General features: G+C 44.4%; 1 long non-coding RNA gene across 1 annotated transcript; it reads left to right on the top strand.

The window, feature by feature from the left end:
* The first annotated feature begins 15,347 nt into the window (after positions 1 to 15,347).
* On the top strand, positions 15,348 to 17,568 carry LOC141621254 (uncharacterized). Its single transcript, XR_012532172.1, has 3 exons — positions 15,348 to 15,459; positions 15,557 to 15,665; positions 17,375 to 17,568. It is a non-coding gene; the product is annotated as an uncharacterized LOC141621254 (long non-coding RNA).
* Positions 17,569 to 20,606: the final 3,038 nt, after the last annotated feature.

The raw sequence follows: 20,606 nt of genomic DNA, 5'->3' as shown, positions 1-20,606 counted from the left end.
ATAATAAAAGATACACTTTCCAATTATTACATATCCATAATCTAAAGAAAATATGGTACTCGTCTCAATCCCATAGCGACGACATGACCATCATGCTTAGCCTTTGATAAAGGCTTGGTTAAAGGATCAACAATATTAGCATCTGTCCCAACCTTACAAATGTCAATTTCCTTCCTTTCCCAATAATCTCTAATTACATGGTATTTCCTTTCAATGTGTCTAGATTTGTTACTAGACTTAGGCTCTTTGGCTTGAAAAATAGCTCCATTGTTATCACAATATAGAGTGATAGGATCTTTGGCGGAATGGACTACTCCTAGCCCCTCCATGAATTGCCTAATCCAAACAGCTTCCCTTCGCGACCTCGTACGCCGCAAGGTACTCACCTCTGTTGTAGAATCCGCATTAACACTTTGCTTGAAGCTCTTCCAAAGAAACAGCTCCTCCATTTAGCATAAACACATAGCCGGATTGGGATTTCATGTCATCCCGATCGGTTTGGAAACTTGCGTCCGTGTAACCTCTTACACGCAACTCAGTTTCTCCTCCAAACACTAAGAACGAATCCTTAGTCCTTCTCAAGTACTTAAGGATGTTCTTTACGGCTATCCAGTGAGTCTCACCAGGCTTGGCTTGATACCAACTTGTCATGCTCAAGGCATACGCAACGTCGGGACGAGTGTAAATCATAGCATACATGATAGACCCAACAGCGGAAGCATAAAGGACGGTCTTCATGTGTTCAATTTCCTTAGTGGTGGAGGGAGATTGTGACTTGCTAAAAGTAATCCCTTGGCCCATAGGTAGAAATCCTCTCTTGGAGTCTTTCATATTGAACCGGTCAAGAACTTTGTCAATATAAGCTTCTTGACTCAATGCTAGTATCCTCTTGGACCTATCCCTATAGATCCGGATACCTAAGATTCGTTGTGCCTCTCCCAAGTCCTTCATTTGGAAGTGTTTCCCTAGCCACTCCTTAACGGAAGTGAGTGATGGAACATCATTCCCAATGAGCAATATGTCATCCACATATAGGACAAGGAATGCAACCTTACTCCCACTAAACTTCATGTATAAACACGGTTCTTCCATACTTCTAGTGAAACCGTATTGTTTAATAACATGATCAAAGCGATGATTCCAACTCATAGATGCTTGCTTAAGACCATAGATGGACTTTTTAAGCTTACACCCTTCTTAGGGTTAGATGTATCCACAAAACCTTCAGGTTGTATCATGTACACCTCTTCTTCTAGAATCCCATTCAAGAAGGCGGTTTTGACATCCATTTGCCAAATCTCATAATCATGAAATGCGGCAACCGCTAAGATTATCGTAATGGGCCTAAGCATAGCGACTGGAGCGAAGGTTTCGTCATAGTGTAAACCATGAACTTGGGTGAAACCTTTTGCCACCAATCTAGCTTTGTAAACATCCACATGTTTATCCACGCCGAGCTTAATTTTATATATCCATTTACACTGAAGGGGTCGCACTCCCTCAGGTAAATCCACCAAGTCCCATACTTGGTTCTCGTACATGGAATCCATTTCGGATCGCATGGCTTCTAGCCAAAGCGAGGAGTCGGGACTAGACATGGCCAATTTGTAGGTAGTGGGTTCATTACTTTCAAGAAGTAACAAAACACCATCCTCTTGGATGTTACCAAGGTAGCGATCAGGTGGATTAGAAATCCTACTTGACTTTCTAGGAATAATTACCATTTCAGAGGAAGAGGGAATGCTATCTTCCACGTTCTCCTCTACCTCATTCTCGATTTGTGGCTCTCGAACTTCTTCAAGTTCAAATTTTCTCCCACTCTGTCTCCTAGAAATAAACTCCTTTTCTAGGAAGACAGCATCACGAGCCACAAACACTTTGTTCTCGTGTTTATTGTAGAAGTAATAGCCACGTGTTTCCCTTGGATATCCTACAAAAAGACAATTGTCAGACCTGGGTGCAAGCTTATTGTCAGACTTGATCTTAACGTACGCTTCGCAACCCCAAACACGCATCAAATGACAAATGAGGGACTTTCCCTGTCCATATCTCATATGGAGTCCTATCGGCCGCTTAAGTCAGGCTTCGATTTAGTGAAAATACTGCAGACAAGAGGGCAAAACCCCAAAATGAACTAGGAAGCTCAGTTAGACTCATCATTGACCGAACCATATCAAGTAAAGTTCGGTTTCTCCTTTCGGCCACACCATTTAATTGCGGTGTGCCAGGAGGAGTCCATTGTGATACTATACCACAATCTTTTAGGTGTGAATCGAATTCAATATTTAGATACTCACCACCACGGTCGGACCGTAGGGTCTTTATCCTTTTATCCTGTTCCGGGTGTAGTTCCGGAGCAGGATTATGACCACTTAAGCTTGTAGAATGACGTCGTTGCTTGTCTCTTCCTTTCACTCTCTCCTGTAAAGAAGAACAAACTGAGGGCTCGTCTTGGTACCGAGCGTACTCACTCCGACGCTCAAGTCAGTAAACTTAAAGAGATAAGTTGTGTGTTAACTTGGCAAAGTATATTGTAGAGAGATAAGGGAGTTTTATACCAGATTAAGATGATTTTCGGATAGTTTGGGATCCTTTTCTCAATGAGAGAAGTGGAGTATTTATAGACTTTCACCTTTTGTCACGTAGTGGCCAAGTGGCAAAGTGGCTAGCAGGTGAAAAGACTATCTTACCCTCGGCCGAGGGACCCATGCCGGGCCGGCAGGCCTGGTTGACTCCATGCCGAGGGGACTGGATGTGAGTACGCGGATATGCCTCTCGGCCAGCTAGTTGCCGAGACCGAGACCCAAGTGACAGGCCGACAGGCTGTGTTGGTTAGGCTGTCTAATACGTTGACTTGCTGTCTTTAAGCTTTGACCTTGCTCAATATGTTGACTCGGTCAGCGGGTGCAGAATATACCCCATCAATTTGCCCCCAGCGTAGTCTATGCCGTGGTATGGACCTTCGATGAGTGTTGAGCGTATTCTGCGCATGTCGAACTTCTTCCTCGGCTTGGTTCTGTTCAGGCCGTACCATATCCCCCCTCCACATGGTTGTGTAATGGACATCCAATGTGGAAAAGAAAACGGCGCTGGCCGAGACCAAGGTTGAGAGTGTCGTGTGCTTTTGATTGCCCCCGGCCGGTGCTGCCAAGCTTGGTTGATCAGCGGGCCGTTAGCAAGTAGATACCAAGGAGCGTGTCGAAGAAGATTCATCATTGTATGTCAATTGAGCTTCCGTGGCTGCATGCTTGACACGTGGCTTGGTGCTGATTGGTGGACGCTTCATGGGCTTTGCTCTGATTGGTCCACTGAATGGGCTTTGCTCTATAAATAGAGCAGTTAGCCCCTCATTTTGACCATCAAACTTCATTTTCTCAAAAAATTTCCTCTCTCTAGTTTTTTCGAAGAAACTTCTCTCTAGTTTTCGAAGCGTTACTCGGCGTAACACTTTCTTCCAAGGCAAACAAACAAATTCTTCCCCAACTTTTTACTTGTTAATTAACTGTTGTCACCATGTCTGCTGCTGATGCTCTTCCTAGTACCTCTACTCCGGGGGGCGAACCGCCGCATCCTGATGAACATGAGCCACTGGTTGTCACCCCGATAGGGTTCGGGGGGTGCTTGTCGCCTTCTCCTGAAGTTGATGAGAAATTTTTGGAGGGTTTTGATGATGATGATGATGAGGAAAAGACCCATTCTGATGTAGAGAGGCCGCAGTTCTTGTGGCACGGCGAAGCCTGCTCGATTAAACCCGATCGTGTTTGGACGAACAAGTTCGCTAGTTGTTCCGGTCCTGAACTTTTTGAAGACCATTACTCCTTCGGCAGGGGGTATAGAATTGTTATCCCTGAGGGTGATCAGGCGGTCTGTTGCCCTCCGAAAGGCTGTATCGGCGTGTACATCAGACATCTGGAGTATAGGCTCCTATTTCCTCTTAATGAACACGTCGTGGCCATAATTAAAGCCATGAATGTCGCCGTGGCACAACTGCATCCGTTGGTCATTAAGACTATTATTGGCTTTGTATAGTTATGTCTTTTTAAAGGGGAGGCCCCAACGGTGAACCTCTTCCGCCGGCTTCACCATCTTCGGCAGACTACCCTAGGCCGCTCGGGGTGGTACAGCGTGCAGACCGAGCCGGGTTATGTCACCGTCTCCAAACTGGCATCTTGCAAGGACTGGAAGGGGCGGTGGGTATATGTTGAGGTTCCGGAGGACTATCCACTGCCCCGGTCCTTCCAGCGCCGCGTCAATTTGCGGTGTGAGAGTCAGGGGGAGCATGACAGATATATCTCCCGTAATAAGATTAAGATGGACGCCAAGAAGGTCTATCTTCAGGAGGACGAACTGCGGGCAATGAGCCTGTTTGAGGCTGAGAAGGATGGCACGCCGAAGGGATGGATGCCCCCGACGCAGATCGTACTTCAAGACGAGCCGCTTTGCCACGTCGGCCTCATACCGGCCCTCGGCCAGGGTGAGTGGGATCGGTGTGAGGCCCACCTTTGCTTTTATGCTTCTGTATTTGAGCCTTGGTTTATTTCTTTTGCTTAACTGTTGATTTTGTTTCTTGCAGATCGATTTGGCCGGGATCTCTCCGTCTCTATCCTAAACAAGTTGGGACTTGACCAGGACGGGAGAGTTGTTGAGCTGCACCCTAAGGCCGCGCCACGTGATCGCAGACCGGCCCCGCACGAGCTTATGGAGCAGGCGATGAAGGCAATGGATGTGGCGGCGACTCAAGCGGAGATTGGCGGTAACGTGCCGCGCCGGAGACCAAAAACAACGTCTACGGCGGCTAGGACGCCAACTCCCACTCAATCTCCAATCCCCGCAGTCCAAAAGGATCTGGTGGTCGTCAATGTCGACGAGGACGTCACCGTTCTTGAGTGTCCTCCTCCTTCAAATAAGAGGAAGGAAGCAACGCTCGTTCTTTCTTGTTTCTGAGGCGAGGAAAGAAAAGGGTCGTCCCGGCCCTCGTACAAGAAGGCTAAGACTGCACGGATCTAACCCATGGCTCGGTTTAGCGTGTTCTTTAGGCGTTCCGATGACAAGCTTTACGATATGTCAATGAATGTTGACATGGATGCTTTGTCCGGGTTTTTATAGATCGCCGTCGTCGGTGTCGTTCTCACCGAACGGCAATTGGAGAAGCGAGCTGTGCAGACGGGCGATAAAAATGTCACCGCCGACTCCTCATCCCAGAAGGTTTCCCCCGTTCAGCTCAGGGCGGAAGGCATAAGGTTGGCCAAGAGGCTTGTGAAGTGGGCTGAACTAGCCGACACTCATCTCGTCGAGCAAGAAAAGCTCATGGCCGAAATCGCCTTTGTGCTTGAACGGCTTAGGCTCGAGCTTGCCGCTAAGAAGGAGGCCGAGAGGTCGAAGAGGGACTTCCCGCCACCATGAAAGACTTCCTCACTGAGCGAAAGCTTAAGGAGGAGGCCGAGAAGGCGGTCCAGCCGAGAGAGCCAAGGTTGAGGCTGCGTTGGCTGATCTTTGCTAAGTCATGGGGAGGAGAGAAACAAATTTGAGGGCGGCTATCAGGCTATGGTTGATCAGAGGGAGAGATGGAAGTCCCTGCATTCGGCCGAGGCGAAGGAGCACAAGGGCACAAAGGCTATCCTTGCCCAGAGGGAGAAGGATATTGAGACGCTGAAAACCGTCATCATCCCTGACATGTGTGCCTGGTACCGGGACCAAGCTGAAGATGCTACCAGGGAAGCGATTAAAGAGCTCCTTCCTGAAGGTACCTTCCCGTGGCAAGATTTTGACAGGCTTCTTGATGAGAAGGCGGCTGCTGCGGAGGCCAAGGCCGCGGATGAGGCGAAGGCGGCGAAGGCTGCTCAGGAAGCTGAGGCCAAGGCGGCCCGTGATGCTAAGGTGAAGGAGGCTAGAGAGGAGGCTGAGAGGGCAAAGGCAAGTGTAGCTGCCAAGTCATCCTCCGGGCCGCCCATCGTTGGTGATGTCATTCTGCTGCCGGTGGCGCAGCAACAAGCATAGGGAGACGGGCGGTCGTCACCGATTCACCCGGCCCTTCGGACGACTTCGATTGTTCGGGGCCAACTATTGAGCCTTTCCTCCCTGCCATCCTTTTGGCGCTTCATGTCTTATGTTGTAATCTTTTGTTGTACCTTCTTTTTTTTGTTAAACTTTGGTAGGTTGTGTTTAGGCTATCCCTATGGGGACGGCCGTCGACTTTGTTTTGCCTCACCTGTAAACATTTTTCAATAAAGTTTGTTTATTTGCCTTCGGCTTGGCCGAGGCTTTTGACCTCATCCTCCATTAAGTTTTCTTACGTTTTTAAACATATTGAGCGCTTTTTTTGTTTTACCTTCGGCTTGGCCGAGGCAGTTAAATTGTGTATCTCAACTGTACTTAAACGTTTTTAAACATGTTGGCATGTCGGTCGCTTCCTCCTCCACTCCCGGTCTTAGCCGAGGCGGTCAGATTTGCGCTTCCCAACTGCTGTTGTGAACATGTTAGCGTATCGGTCGTTTCCCCGTCACTCTCGGCTTTGGCCGAGGCAATCGAGGTTACGGCTCGACAGCGTTCGTATCTATAGACATATTGATCGCTTCCTCTGCCACTCCCGGATTGGCCGAGGCAGCCAGATTTGCGTTTCTCAACTGTACTTATACGTTCTTAAGCATGTTGGTCGCTTTCGCGAGTATCAACTGCATTGGTAGTGACTGCCCGGCTGGCATCTACTAAGCATGTTGGTCGCTTTCGCGAGTATCAACTGCCATTGTAGTGACTGCCCGGCTTTGGCCGTGGCGTCTACTAGTGACTGCCCGGTTTTGGCCGTGGCGTCTACTTTGGTATGACTACGGAGGGGATAAGCATTTCGATGGAAAACTTGGATCACTCTTCATAAAATATAATCACGCGTTGGGATGCCCACAACGGTCTCGGACACCTCCGCCGCTATACGAAATACTTCCTAAGGTTGTCGGTGTTCCAGTGGCTCATTAGAGGCACACCCTCCATGTCTGTCAGCCGGTATGTCCCCGGCCTCATTTCTTCAACTACCCTGTAGGGTCCTTCCCAGTTGGTCGTCATTTTACCATGGATGTTTCCTTTGTTTATTGCGGCCGACTTTCTTAGGACTAGATCTCCTACTCTTAAGTCCCTTTTGTGGACCTTACGGTTGTATGCTCTTCTCATTCGGTTTTGATAGACTGCCAAGTTGAGCCGTGCCGTGTCCCGACTTTCTTCGACCAGGTCTAGGAGGCTCTCGTGCCTTCCTCATTTTCGATCGGGTCAAAAGTTTGCGTTACAATGTCGCGCCGCTGCTTCAATTGGTAGGACGGCCTCGAGACCCATAGACTAGGTGGAATGGATGCCATGTTGCTTCTTTTTCTCGTGGTTCGAAGTGACCACGGACGCCGGTAGTTCATCACCCATCTTCCCTTTAGATCTTCAACCTTCTTCTTCAACCCGTTCAGTATTGTTTTATTAGCCACCTCCGCCTGCCCGTTGCTCTGAGGGTGGCAGACGGAGGAGTATGCAAATTTGATACCGAGCTCTTCCAACCAATTCATCACCATGTCGCTCCAAAACTCTCGGCCGTGGTCAAATACAATGACTTGGGGTAACCCAAAACGAGTTATGATGTTCTCCCAAATCACCTTTCTTACGGCCGCCGTGGTCTTGGCAGGTACCGCGACAGCCTCGACCCATTTGGTGAAGTAGTCAACGGCGACGATCAGGTACTTCCTTCCTCCGGAGGCCGTCGGAAATGGTCCTAATAAATCCATCCCCCACTGTGCAAATGGTAGGGGACTAAGTACTAGCTGCAGGTCTCGGGAAGGTACATGTCTTACCGGAGCATGCATCTAACAATTCTTGCACTTCTGGGTTTTTGCCCTGGAATCTTTCAGCATGGTAGGCCAGAAGTAGCCGGCTCGAAGAGCTTTGTGGGCTAGCGTTCTCGCCCCCATATGATGTCCACAGATGCCTTCGTGAATCTCTGTCAGTATGAGCTCCGCGTCGGCTGGGCCGACACATTTCAAGAGTGGTCTTATTACGGACCTTCTGTACAATTCTCCTTCGAACACCAAGTACCTTGCGGCGATCCTTCTTATCTTCTGAGAGAGACTGCGGTCCTCCGGTAACTCTTTTGTCAGCTTGTATTTCATTATCGGAGTCATCCACGTCGTCTCGGCTTCGATGTCGCCCACCATGCCGACGGTCTCAGTGATGCTTTTAGCATTCCCGATATCCACCAAAGACGGTTCGACCGACATTTTGATGCTTGAACTGGCAAGTTTTGAGAGAGCGTCGGCTCGGTTGTTCTCAGACCTGGGGATGCACTGTATTTGGAAAGATTTCAATTTTGCGGTGTCAGCTTTTACCCTTTCCAGGTACCTTACCATCCCAACATCTCGAGCCTCATACTCTCCTCGGATTTGATTAGTCACTAAGAGTGAGTCTGTTTTTAACACAATGTGCTCCGCCCCGGCAGCTCTAGCTAACTCGACTCCAGTTATCACCGCCTCATATTCGGATTCGTTATTTGAGGCCGAGAAGGTAAACTTCAAGGCGTACTCAAACTCGTCTCCGTTAGGGCTGGTGATAAGGATGCCGGCTCCTGAGCTGTTCGTCGTGGAGGACCCGTCGGTATACACTTCCCACACGCCGGGATGTGATTCTTCTTGATATGTGCACTCAGCCAGGAAGTCTACAAGCGCTTGCCCCTTTATCGAAGGCCTCGCTTGTCCGAATGCCAAAGTGGAGAGCTCCACCGCCCATTTGATAAGTCTGCCGGATTTTTCGAATTTTTCCAATGCTTTCTCCAATGGCTGGTCGGTTAAGACCGTCACGGGATGTGCGTTGAAGTAGGGTTTTAGCTTCCTTGAGGCAACGACGATTTACGAAAGGTCGCTTTTTCGATCAGTGGGTAATTTCTTTCGGCGGCAGCGGCGGTGTATGGGCGATAAAGTAAATTGGGTGTTGCTGCTTATTTTCTTCCCGACGATTACGGACCGACCGTGGGCCGAGGTAATCGCTAAGCATAGATATAGCGTCTCCCCAAATAATCGGCACAGACGAGGGTCGGTAGTGTCAGAAGGAGAGCTTTCAGTTGCCTGAAAGCTGTGCTCTGTTCCTCCCCCCAGCTGAAGTCTTTATTCCCTTTCAGCACTTTAAAGAACGGAGTGCTCTTGTCGGTCGACCGAGAGATGAAACGGGCGAGAGCCGCCATCCTTCCGGTCAGCATCATAACCTCTTTTCGATTTCTCGGCTCCGGTAGGTCAAGTATTGCTTGGACTTTCTCTGGATTGGCATCAATTTCCCTGGCGTTGACAAGCACGCCGAGGAACTTGCCGGCCCGGACACCGAAGCTGCATTTCTTTGGGTTAAGCTTCATTTTATATTTCCTTAGTGAACAAAATGTCTCGCTCAAATCGGCCAAGTGCTCGCTGTCAGACTTGCTTTTTACAATAGCATCGTCGACGTAAGCCTCGATGTTTCGCCCTTTTTTTATCTTGAAACACTTTGTCCACCAATCTGGTGTAAGTTGCGCCAGCGTTCTTCAAACCGAACGGCATCATTTTATACATGTATGTGTCGTGTATGGTGATGAATGCGCACTTAGGCATGTCTTCCTCGACCATGAATACCTGATGATACCCTGAGAAGGCGTCTAGCAGGCTTAGCATAGTGTAGCCTGCCGTGGCGTCAATTAAACTATCTATTTGAGGCAAGGGATAGCAATCTTTAGGGCACGCTTTATTAAGATTGGTAAAATCAACACACATCCTCCACGCCCCTGATGACTTCCTCACCATTATAACATTTGCTAGCCACTCAGGGTAAGTACAAGGCATGATAAAGCCCGCCTTTAATAATTTGTCTACTTCGGCTTTGATGGCCTCATCCTTCTCGGCCGAGGAGTTCCTCATCTTTTGCTTGACAGGGCGAGCGGTGGAGAGTACGTTCAGCTTGTGAACGATCACCTCCCGGCTCACGCCTGGCATCTCGGCTGCTGAGTATGCGAATACATATTTGTTCTTCTTCAGTAGGTCTAAGAGATCGGCTCTGAATTTTGGCTCCAGGTCGGCACCGATAGTTACGGTGCGCTCTGGGTCAATTTCCACTTCCACGGTCTTGGCTCCTTCGACCATGCCGACATTAGTATCCATCGATTCGCCCTCCTGCTGTAAGGATGGGCTCTTCCCCTTCTCCGATTTTTTCGCCACTTTGAGGGATTGCATGTTGCACCCCCTGGCAGATACTTGGATATTGACAATTTCATCTCTTTCGTCCTTTGAGACGAGCTTTTGTGCTTCCCCCCGGTCCGAGACGTACATTAACGTCAGGGCCCGGATGGACATTACTGCATCGGCCTCGCTCAAAGTGACTCGCCCTATGAGAACATTGTAGGCAGACGAACCATCAATAACCACGAACTCAGATAAAACATTCTTAGCCGCGTCCGCTTGGCCGAACATCACCGTGATCCCGATTGACCCCGGGGTACCAGTAAGCCCCGGAGAAGTCAGTATAGCGGGTTGGTGCGAGGGCTCGGTCTCCAATCTTCAGACCGAGATTGAGAAAGCACTCCCTGAACATGATGTTTGTGTAGGCGCCTGTGTCAATCAGGCACCTTTTGACCAAGTGGTTGGCTATATCTAGATGGACTATGAGCGGGTCGCTGTGCAGGGCAACGACTCCGTCGTAATCCTTCTTTCCGATGGTTATATCGGGGATGGTGGAAGCGGGGATCGCTGTTTTGGGCACAAAGTTGATGGCTTGGTACAACTCATTTAGGTGCCGTTTGTGCCCATTAGCTGACCCACCGTTCTCGTTTCCCCCGATGACAACCTGGATCACTCCCATCCTTTGGAATACTGATTTTCTATTCACCCCGTCGGAGCTTGTTTCTGGGCCTCCAGCTACATACTTGCTGAGGGCCCCCTTTCGGATTAGCTCCTCGATGGCGTTCCTCAAATGCCGACAGTTGTCAGTCTTATGACCGATGTGGCCGTGGTACTCGCAAAACTGGCTTGTGTCGCCGTCCCCCCTCGCCTTGGGGGGCCTTGCCCACTTCTGCCCTTCATTCTTGCTTAGGGTAAAGACCACGGTTGGAGATTTGACCAGGGGGGTGAGACTACTGTACCGCTTCTGGGTGTATGGTCTCGAACTCCCCCCGGCCCCCACCGAGTGCTGTTTCCTATTAAATCTCTCAAGCCGTGGCCTATTCCCGTCACGGCGTCCTTCATCTACGTTGTCCCGGTGGCTCCTCCTCTCTGGGTGCCCAGCTTCACTGTGGCCTACCCAGGTCTTGTGATAGTCCTCCACCTTTACGACTCGGTCGGCCATCTTTCTGGCGGAGTCTAAGTTGAGGTCTTCACACTTGATCAGCTCGTTTTTGAACTCGCCTTTCGGGAGGCCTTTCATCAGTGCAAGGCCGCTAGTTCAGTGTTCAGCTCTCGGATTTGCTGAACCTTAGCGTCGAACCTCTTCACATAGCTTCGGAGGGACTCATCCTCCCCCTGTCGGATAGTTAGGAGATCCGAGGTTTCCACGGCCCTTCTCTTGTTGCAAGCATACTGGGCTAAGAAATTGTCTCTCAGGTCGGCATAACAGTATACCGAGCCATTAGGTAGCCCCTTGTACCAACTCTGAGCCATCCCATGCAGGGTCATTGGGAAGACTCGGCACCACACCTCATCAGGCTGCTCCCATACCGACATGTACGACTCGAAAGCCTCGGCATGGTCGGTTGGGTCGCTATCCCCTTTGTATGATAGGGGCGGCAGTTTCAGTTTAGTTGGCACAGGGACTTCGAGGACATAGGCACTGAGGGGCTGTCTGACCACGTGTCGAATGACACGCGGCGATCGGCTCCTCGCAACCTTAGTCCGGCTTCTCTCCCTCTGGCGGAAGGGGCTTCTTGTTGTCCGACTTTGGTGAGTCGGACTTCTTGAATTCCTTCGAGGGTGGCCTCATTGTTGCCGCGGCGACGCTGTCCTCCCGCGAGTGGGGGAAGGACTTAGGTCTGCCACTAGCACCACGGGCTCTGCCGGCGTCCTAGCATGGCCAGCTCCTTGTATCGCTCTGGACAAGTTGTTCGGAGTCACTTTATGGGCCCTGGTCACCTGTGGGTGCACTGCCGTCACCGTCGTCGTGACAGGGGTGATCGGCGTACTACCCATCCGGTCCAGGAATAGCTTCAGTTTGGCTGCATCGACCACATGTCCCATGACAGTGACTTGGCCGGTAGGCAGCGGCGTTTCTGGATCTTTTGGCATCCCGTACGCCGGCTCAGTGATTTGGCCGGTGGGGGACTGCCCGATCTCAGAATTACGGAACGTGTCATCCTGGTAGAATGCCATTCCTTCACTCACAGTTTCTTGTTGTTTTGACATCTTCTTAGCTCGTTGAATGGTTTTGTTTTGGGTTTTTTTTCGTAAGGGAGATGACTAGCTTTTAGTATCTATCCCCACAGACAGCGCCAATTGTTCCGGGTGTAGTTCCGGAGCAGGATTATGACCACTTAAGCTTGTAGAATGACGTCGTTGCTTGTCTCTTCCTTTCACTCTCTCTTGTAAAGATGAACAAACTGAGGGCTCGGCTTGGTACCGAGCGTACTCACTCCGACGCTCAAGTCAGTAAACTTAAAGAGATAAGTTGTGTATTAACTTGGCAAAGTATATTGTAGAGAGATAAGGGAGTTTTATACCAGATTAAGATGATTTTCGGATAGTTTGGGATCCTTTTCTCAATGAGAGACGTGGAGTATTTATAGACTTTCACCTTTTGTCACGTAGTGGCCAAGTGGCCAAGTGGCTAGCAGGTGGAAAGACTATCTTACCCTCGGCCGAGGGACCCATGTCGAGCCGGCAGGCCTGGTTGACTCCATGCCGAGGGGACTGGATGTGAGTACGCGGATATGCCTCTCGGCCGGCTAGTTGCCAAGACCGAGACCCAAGTGACAGGCTGACAGGCTGTGTCGGTTAGGCTATCTAATACGTTGACTTGCTGTCTTTAAGCTTTGACCTTGCTCAATATGTTGACTCGGTCAGCGGGTGCATAATATGCCCCATCATATCCAATTGGTTCTCTACTTCCTTTTGGAACTCTTTGAACTTGTCAAAGGCTTCACTCTTGTTCTTCATTAAAAAGACATACCCATATCTACTTAAAACATCAGTAAAAGTAATGAAGTAGTGAAAACCTCCTCTAGCGGTGATGGTTAATGGTCCACACACTAGCTCGTGTCCCTTTTCCCGCAAAAGGTGCACGAGTCATCTTGCCTAAAAGGCAAGACTCGCATGTACCATGAGATTCGAAACCAAATGGTTTGAGCACTTTTGATGAAGCAAGTCTCTTAATGCGTCTTTCGTTTATGTGGCCTAAACGACAATGCCAAAGGTAGGATTCGTTTGGATCACCCTTTTTGAACTTTTTAGTTTCCACATGATAAACATCATTAACATCATTTAAAACATAAATGCCTCCAATTGAAGTGGCCTTGTCATAAACCACATCATTAAAAGAAAAAGTACAACACTTGTCCTTAATCATAAAACAAAAGCCTTCCGCGTCTAACGCGGAAATGGAGATGATGTTCTTAGTTAAAGTTGGTACAAAATAACACTTATTTAAATACAACTCTAAACCACTAGCTAAAGTGAGCACATAGGTCCCCACGGAAACGGCGGCTACTCTAGCTCCATTGCCCATGCAGAGATCCACATCACCTTTTGCTAGTGCTTGCACGTCCCTTAAACCCTGCAAATGGTTACAAAGGTGAGAGCCACATCCGGTATCAAGTACCCAAGTGGAAGTACAAGCATAATTAACGTCTATCACATAGAGAGAGGAAATCATACCAATAGGCGTCACACGCCCTTCCTTGAGATCCTCCAAGTATTTGGGACAACTCCTCCTATAATACCCCTTCCCATTACAATGGAAACATTCGACCTCGGAGAGCTTGACACTTTTTGCCTTAGGATTGCCATTCTCAACGGCTTTCCCCTTTCCCTTGTCATTTTTCTTTGACGATTTCTTGAATTGGGACTTTTCTTTCCCTTTTCCTTTCTTGACTCCAAGAGACATGTTCTTTAACTTCATGGTTAAAACATCTCCTTTTTCACTCCCACTAGCCTCCATATCCCTCTCCGCTTGGGTGAGGAGTGCATGAATTTCATGGTAACTCTTATCCATGTCATTCATGTTGTAGTTTACCCTAAAGTGGGCAAACTTGGTGGGGAGTGAGTGGAGGATACGATCCACCACAAGAGTCTTAGGAATCTTACACCCTAGATGCTCTAAGATGTCAACATATTCGACCATTTTGAGTACATGGGGACCAACCTTTTGGCCCCTCTCAAGCTTAGCTTCAAAGAAGCATGCCGCCGCATCGTATTGACGGACTTTTGGTGTTTGTGAAAACATAGTGATCATACGAGTGAAAATCTCGTACGCATTTAAAGAAATGCATGATAGCTTGAGCTTTGGATATATTGACCATATCAACACATTCTTGATATCATTCAACATCCTCACATAGTCATCATAGGTGGTCCGCACCGCCGATGAAGCTCTTGCACCGGGCTCGATTGGAGGAGCATCGGTCAAGTAAGTGAGCACATTATCGGACAACGCGGCACTTTTGATGTTGGATTCCCATTCAAGAAAGTTACTACCGTCATCTTTTAAAATACATTTGTCCATTACGGACCTTAGCCATGAATCTTTGCCTAGTGAAGTAGTCGATGGAGTTGATGAAGTTGCCATTGCGAATTAAAATGCTACAACAAAAAGGAAAAATTAACATTCATTGTTTTAAAAAATTACTTGTAAAAACATGTTTAGCAAGTTTTAGCATTTATATTGTATCGCCCCGTAATTTCGGACCGGTAATATATTTCGAAAATAATTTATTAATCAAATAAAATTTGATATTTAAAGTAATTAAAGTAAAAATAATTCAAAGAAATATAATTTTATTATATTTTGAAGAAAAGTATTTATTTTGATAGTTTCGAAATGTTTAAAAATAGTTTAAACCGTGTAAAACTTTTTATTTCGAAATAAGGGCGTGTCGGGGGGAAAATGACAATTCTTTTGAACGTTGGGTAAACGAAATTGGAAATGGGTCGTATGAATACTCAATTTTCTTGTAATCTCGTGTTTAAAAACTTTGGTCTTGTCGGAATTTGCATTTGACTTACGGTTTTAATTATTATCGAATCGAGTCAAAACCGACTCGAAAAATCCCGACTCAAACCCGCTCTCCTCCTTTCCTTTCTCCCTTACCCGGCTCCCCTTCCCCTTTTCTTTCTTTTTTTTCTGATTTTTGTTCTTAACTTCATCTTCAACCTCTAAAAAAACAAAACCAAACACATTTCAACCAAAAATCAAGCTGTTTTGGCCATAATTTCTTCGTTTCTTATCGGATTTTCACGAAATTTACCTTTCCGGAATCCCCTCGACGAGATCTACAACTTGGTATAATTTAATTTCAGTTTTCTTGAAGTTGTTTTAAGATGAAATTTCGGAAATTCGGTTTTATATACTTATCTTTGTGTTTTAATTGTTTATTTAGGTGAAGAATTGGAGGACGAGTTCGGGGACTCGTATATTGTAGAGGATAGCGGCTAGTTGTCGTTAGGGTTTGGGTTTTGAGGTGCTAATTGCTCTTTTTCTAGCTTAAGGTAACATATTTCGAGTTACTCGACGAAAGATCGTCACATGTTTTTGATTTTTGTATGTTTGGTGATTTTTGTTTGAGTAGTAGTTTTCACATGTTAAAATTTGTTGCATGCATGCTTAAATTATGCCTTTTGTTAGTTTAAATTAACAAAGTTGAATTGGGAACGATTAATTAGTGTTCAGACGGTCTTTTTCTAAACAAAAATGGAAAAATTGGTGGTGTAGGGGTGACGACGGCCAAGAATGGTGGCGGCAGCCACGACCCACGGCCGGCCTTGGGGTTGGCCCGGGTTGGTCCGTGCTTGTTTCGCGGTTTTTCGTACAATATTGGTCATTTCGGATTAATTAATGTTAGAATAGTATAAGTAACAAATGGGTAGTATTTTGAATTGAAGCATACTAGTAACAAGAATTATGTTAATGGTAAAATTGTGCTTATATTAATAGTTATCACATGTTAGGATAGTTTACAAAATGAATTTTATAGCGATAATTGTAATGTTTTGTTGATTGTGCCGAAAACTGAGCCTTAGTCCCTTTGACTGATGCGATGTCAGTTAATTGAGTGATTGGTCAGCCGCAATTTGACCCGTACTGTCGCAGGTCAGGTTGCGGGTAAAAATTCGGTTGAATGATTTAGATAATCGGCCTTTTTCTTGTTTTAGGCCATTTATTATATCTTTATTCCACATGTGTAGTTAGTTGAATTTAAGTAGCTTCTTATATTGTAGAAACGGCCCTAGATTCCCTGAAGCCTTTAATATGGTTAATATTGTTAGAATTGAAAATTGGTATTTAATACTTATTGAGGATACTGTTGGATTTGTATGCTGAATAGACATTTATATAGCCTTTCACATGATAGAATGTTAGAATTTATGTTGGTAGTTGGACTTTTTGCCCTCTTAAGGTTAAGTGGGTGTCTTACTTGACTTGTGTGGTGAGTCTTGTGTGGTGTGGGCTAAAGTATTCAAGCTGGGACTAGCTGGGACTAGGTCCTAGGTGAGTATTTCGGCCTTCATCATAGATAGGTCTTTATAGTCTTTGACGAGTATATGTTCACTGCTTGATAGCCTTTGTGTTCCTGACTAGTGGATTTATATCCAAGTTGGGGCATGACCTCAGTTACTTATTTTGATAGTAAGTGGTCAGCTTAAGTACTAGCCAACCCTTTGGTGGACTCCTTAGGGTACTCACTTCACTTTGTTTTAAAAAAAGTTGTGGGTCTTGGGTGCGGTGGTGTGTATCCGCATGTCTAGGTCTCAGATTTTTAGGCTAGGGTTGTGTTGTCTCTTGGCCATGTTTTATTAATATTAACCGCTGAGCCAAGATACCGGTTCGATTACCTTCCCTACCTCGTGGTATAGACTCGAGTTACAAAGTGACTATTGACGGTGCTAAGAACTTATGCCTGTCTCTGATATATTGCCCTTTCTTGTATGGTGATTTTATGAACTGTAATAGGTGAGATGTAAGCCGGTTACAGTTGATAAAGTTTGGATTACTATTTGAATTATATGATTCACATGATAGTTTAGTTTGGTCAGTTTAGGGGTCATAGGTTAGATTACATGATAATTACATTGTTTATCATATTGTTTACATGTTTTACTACATGTTACATTAATTTTGACGATTCGTGGCTGAGAGGACTCGAAGTTACTCCCCACTGAATTGTGGCTTTCGTGTTTGTATAAAATGCGATTGACAGGTTGTTGATGCTTAGTTGGGGTCACAGACGAGCTAGTGAGCAAGGAACCTTGGACCTAGTTTTGGCTATTCTATTAGTAAACCTTTTACACTTTTGGTTTGTATATAATTTGAAGGGACATATGTCTCCCTTTTCTATTTTGGGTTTGTATCACTATATTTCCGCGTCTTAAGTTATGTATGTAAATTAGTTTATCAGCTTTTGCAGGGTTTTTGACACTCTTCTTGAGTTGGATTGGTTGTGAATGGTTTAGGAAGAAAAATTTTTGAAATTGCAGGTTTTATCTAGTTGAACCATTTACAAACATATCCTACCAGTTTTTCCGTAGAATTTACGCATTTAAGTAATTAGATAACGCTAATTTTTAAGGGTGTCACATATATAATGACCTCCCACTAAATTATATAAATGATTCCAAGACCCAAATATTAAACAAAAATGAGCATCGCTTGGGCGAAACATCCCATAATTGCGTAAATTCGGTAAGTCACGTTGACTAATTCTACCTCTAGAACTCTTGATCGACGAATTTCCTCAAATTCATCTACTAGCCCCGGAACACAAGACCGTCTTATATCCCGTTGAGTCCAACCAATTTTAGCGTGTGATAACCGTTTACCACCCTACTTACCCAAGGTAAAAAGAGAACACCCTGCTTGGGCGAGCGTGGCTCTAATGAACAAGAGATTCATAGGTGTTACTAATTGGTCAGGCTAATCTCAATTTTAGTTATGTGAGAGATCTTGTCAATTTAGTCATAAATTCCTTATAAGTGAATTAATTCAGTGAATGTAAATGACGTGAATTGACAACCGCGAAAATAAAATGCATGTGAATGGCGATTTTGGCATGCGTGAAAATAAAAACAAGCAAACATGTAAGCATATGAATAAATCCTAGTATGGCCACCTAGTTAATAAAAACTAGTCTATTACATTTCGGAAACCAACTTCTTGGTCCCTTGCCTCTTCATTCCATAAGTGGCTCTTCCTTGTGGGATTTGGAACACCTTCCAAAAATAGACTCCGTCTCGTTGTAATCCGTCTTTTGGAAACGCCGGTAAAAATAACTATTACAAATGAATTACATAGCTATTCCTATTATACATTAATTAATAAAATAAAATAAAACTATTAATTAATTACAAACCGACGATACGAGATCGTATTTAGTTACAAACAAATCGATATTCCCATTCATTTCGGGTAATAACGATTAAAATTAACTAGGCCATACTAGGTACAATAAGATAAATACTTTAAATAAATGACAATCATTCATTCAACTTAAATAAATATGCTTAAAATTCTGTAAAAATGATGCCAAAATCGCCCTATCTAACATTCATTGGTATCCATCTCGGTTTTTGTGGATTTAATCGATTTTTAACATGTAAAAATCAATATTAACTCTTAAATCTCATTTAAGTCCAAACTAATTGTCCAAATGTTTTGAACCTCAAAATTAGTCCTCACTAATTTTATGATAATGTATTAGTTTGATTTGGTGATAATTTGCTAATTTAATCGATAAAATCATAACATTTAAGTAAAAATCCAAAATAATTGAAAAATTACCCAAAAAATTGAAACAAAAAATTTTAGTATTCTGGAACACTCCCAAGAACACCAAAATGTCATAAAAAGTGCCGAAAAATTCCGGATAAATTTTGTGAAGAAAAAGATCGATATTTATCGGTTTTTAACCTCTAAAACCAGTAAACATCAAAACAAAGTGAAAACACACATGCAAAATCACTTTTGACATTTAAATAATATTCTTAAATGTACATAAATTTATCATGGGCAGAATCAAAAGTTTCGAAATTATGATTAATTAATTTGACTTTTATCAACTTTTATTTGATAAAATCAATAAACATGCAAAAAATTCGAACCAACCTTCAACTTTTTGCATAAAATCAGTAGAAAACATGCATGAACTACCATAAAAAATCCATGCACCGAATCAACTTTTAACTAATTTTAGTCAATTTTTCACTAAAATGCAACATTTTGACTCGGTTTTCTACCAAAAATCATTAAAAATAGCAAAATAACTTCAAAAATCACCAAACAAATTCCACAAACCTTTTTAGATCCGTAGGTATGCATGTCCCAAAAATTTCGTGCTAAAACCTCTTCTAACACAATTTTTGAGTTTTTATAAATTATCACATAATTCATTAAAATGCTTAAAATCAACATGCAAATTACAAGCCTAAGCTCTGATACCACTTGTTAGATCATAGATCCATATTATACTCTCTAATAAAATTAATTTATCTCATAAATTGTTATTTAGGTGATCTATGTAACATGCATGCTAATATGAAAGCATAAAAAGAAAGTATAAGGAAAAATAATTTCCTTACATTGAATTTGTGGTAAAAAGGGCACAAGCTAGTTCACCTTACTAGCTTGTTCTTGAGCTTAAACCAAATGGAAGATCCTCCTTGCAAATCTTCAATAAGAAGATCTCCTTCTTGTTGCACCCAAGAACTAACCCAGAAATATTAACAAATATTGAACTAGAACTTATTAATATTGTACCCTTGATTATTATTAGAAATATTACTAACTAGTCTTAGTAATATTATTTATGTTCTTACTAACAAGCTTAGTAGTGATGATTATTATTTTAGAGAGATGTAGTAGAATTATTCACATGCAAAAGTGTTGAGTAAAGTAGTGAAGTAGAGTGAATAATTGAACAATATATGGAGTGTATGGGAAGGGAAGTGGCGGGTGGAATGGAGTGTGGTAGTGGACAATTTTGTCTTATATTTTTATCTTACATCACATGCAAAATCTAGTATAAGATAAATTATGGTAGTATACAAAATAAGGTGAAATAATTATGTGAGTAATCATCCACTACTCTTATTTTACACGGTCCACTTGACCATTTACGGGTCCATGTTGGGTCTTATATTTGTCGCACAAATCCGTGTAATTTTTATTTTAAACATCGTATCATGTTTAAATACTTCCATAATTAATTTGTCCAATTCACTCCGTAAATATACGTGTACCACTACACATATTATTTACGTACTAATATTAATCACATTAATAAATTAGTACAATTTTAGTAAATTAATAGTTAATTAACTAAAACTCGTCTCCCAAAAATTATTATTCAATTATCGCATAATTAAATAATAACTGTCGCTCCTCGAGTTCGCAACTCGAAATCTCTCTAAAAATAATCGACTAACCTCTTAGTCTAT

The sequence above is a fragment of the Silene latifolia genome, chromosome X (genome assembly GCF_048544455.1).
Source record: "Silene latifolia isolate original U9 population chromosome X, ASM4854445v1, whole genome shotgun sequence".
Lineage (NCBI taxonomy): Eukaryota > Viridiplantae > Streptophyta > Magnoliopsida > Caryophyllales > Caryophyllaceae > Silene > Silene latifolia.
Note: the sequence above shows the minus strand (reverse complement) of the source record. Positions and strands in the feature narration are given on the sequence as shown.